A 2,488-nucleotide genomic window follows, 5' to 3' on the forward strand; every position below is an offset into this window, starting at 1 on the left:
TTCAGACCATATCACCATGGAAAATGGCTAGAATAACATGGCCAATAGCTTGAATTTGAGCTCCAGTTCTGCAATAAGACTGGCCAACTTTGAATGGTCCCATCAAGCCTGCTCTGGCCTCTGTTCAAATGGTGTTTCCTGGTCTGTGTAAAGTAGTTCCTCTTTGATCTGTTGAGATATCATGTTAGATTGACTTATCCTGTAGAGTTTTGAAAACTGACTGGACAATCTCCAAATCTGTTTAGCTGTAAATTTGGGATATGATGTTTTCTAGACAAGACAGTTATCAGTGACTAAAAAGAACTTAGAAAAAACATCTTATCCTTTATGAATTATCTCTAGTGAGGTAGATTCTTGCTCTTTAAGTGATTCTTTTTGACATCGATATGTAATAAAATACTACCTTTAACCACAAACTGGTACTTTTTTATTATTCATTTGCTTTATTTTTATTGCAGTTCCACTGGGCTACAACGCTGCATATGCTGTAGAGGTACAGGGTCACACCCTTCAGGAGTGTCACATGCCACACCAAGGACTAGGCCACAAGTGTAGCTGGGCAGGGTAGCTGCCCTGGAGGAGCAGCACAGTCAAGAAGCAGCTCCTGAACTAGGCAGGGAACCTCTTGGGCCTTCAGAGCCCTCGCTGGGTATAATTGTAACAGGTACAGGTTTCATGGACTCCACCCCCACTCCAGATACTAGATCTACAAATCCCATCAATACCAAGGAGAAGCATGCTGGGACGTGAGGGTGGAGCTGAGCAGCCAGGTTAGGATAAACCTGAACATGTGGGCTCAAGGGCTTCTCTTGGCCTGGTGGTTTGTGACTGGTCTTTTGGCTCTTGATCAGTTTTCAGTGTGCTATTGGGGTTCCAAATCAGCAGAACTGGTAGGACGCTCTAGTTAACTTGTATTTCTCTTTCCCTGGCCCGTTCCTTTTCCCTTCCCCTTATAAATAAGCCCATTATCTAACCTTTTTGTGTGTGTCTGCAGTACAATTGAATCTTAAGTGCTCAGGTGAGGACCCACAGAAAGGCAACCCAATTCACATTGGGGTGCCCTGTAACAGTTTGGCACACAACATGACTTAAGTTACACCTGTAGTTGACCAGCCCAAGTAGCTTGTCGTAGTCATCTTAAGCACATTAGGTCTTCGTTTCAGGTCTTGAGAAATCTTTTTCTGTGTTCAACGCTCGCTTGCATTTAGCATCATTAGTTTGAGCGGTTTTATCCCCAGCTTGAGTTCTTTCAGTTTCCTTCCAGCCTTAAGTCTCAGTACCCTTTTTCCTTTGAATATTACCACCAGTTTTATACACATCAATAATCTGGTGAAACCCAGTTTATTGCAAATGATTTTGCTTCTGTATACATCCATGGATGGTCTACAAGCCATCCCCACTTTACAATCTCTGCTTCTGGGTGTCTTTTTGGTGTTGTATGGCAGCATTATTTGCTATAGTTTTGGTTCTATAAGAGGTGGATGCTCTACTTCAGCTATTGAGAATATGCAACAACAAATTCAGGCTCTTAATGAGGAGGGTGGAGTTGGAAGAGGAGGATTATCATTTGCTGGACACCTTAAACCCTTCAGCACAAAATCCCTCTCTGCATGACAATGCCCCTCCTGTATAGAAGCTCCTAAGCTTTCACAGCCTCCACCAACCTCTGGAGAAGAAACTAACAAGTCTTCTCCTTCCCATACTAGACAGGGTAACCATTTTGGCAATAAGAATTGCCCTAAAGTGGGGCAGTTCCCTCTTTAACTAATGCCAGTGGGTAGTTTTAATGAATGAGGACAACCTGCTGGGTACTTTTGGTTACGTCATCCTTTTAGTAATGCAGACCTAAATTGGAGGAGCTGTCCCATACTGAGAGGATGGCAACCTTATTTTCCTCTGTCTTCCTCTCTCACCATCCTAACTGGGCAGATATCCAGTCAATTCTACAAACTCTGTTGACCAAGGATGAGCAAAGGATGGTTCTCAAGAAAGTCAGGTAGGAAGCTGAGCATCTCTACCAACAGGATGTAGAATCCCCAAAACCAGAGGCTGCTGTTCCTTCGGTAGATCCGAACTGGGACCCCAACGAGGGGGGAAAGGAAATGTTAGGGATCTGTAAAAAGTGCTTATGGTTATGGATGAAGCAGGGGATTCCCAAGCACAAGCATTTTAATAGAATTATGGAGCTTGGTCAGAAAACTAATGAGGATCCATCAGAACTCCTCAAGCTGATTATCCAGACTTATGCCACTCACATGGATATAAATCCAGTTGCCTCAGAAAATGCTCATGTGATTACAATGGAATTCATTATGAATAGTGCTCCAGACATCAGAGGAAAGTTAACAAAGCTGGATGGTATCACAGAGTGAGTCCATCCCAGTTAGTTGATATAGCGTTTAGAATTTATAATGACAGAAGAAAAGAGACCTAAATCTGCGATTGTTTTTGTACAGAAGTACATAGAATAGTTTCAGAGAAATAGTAA

The 2,488-nt window shown here is 42.7% G+C and overlaps 1 protein-coding gene across 1 annotated transcript in view; it reads right to left on the reverse strand.

Annotated features, from left to right (window-relative positions):
* Positions 1–2,488, reverse strand: part of SLC35F3 (solute carrier family 35, member F3) — a 352,675-nt gene that overhangs the window by 105,359 nt on the left and 244,828 nt on the right. The gene's annotated exons all lie outside the window — the stretch shown is intronic.

This window comes from Condylura cristata, unplaced genomic scaffold, assembly GCF_000260355.1.
Source record: "Condylura cristata isolate star-nosed mole 26May11 unplaced genomic scaffold, ConCri1.0 scaffold00030, whole genome shotgun sequence".
NCBI lineage: Eukaryota > Metazoa > Chordata > Mammalia > Eulipotyphla > Talpidae > Condylura > Condylura cristata.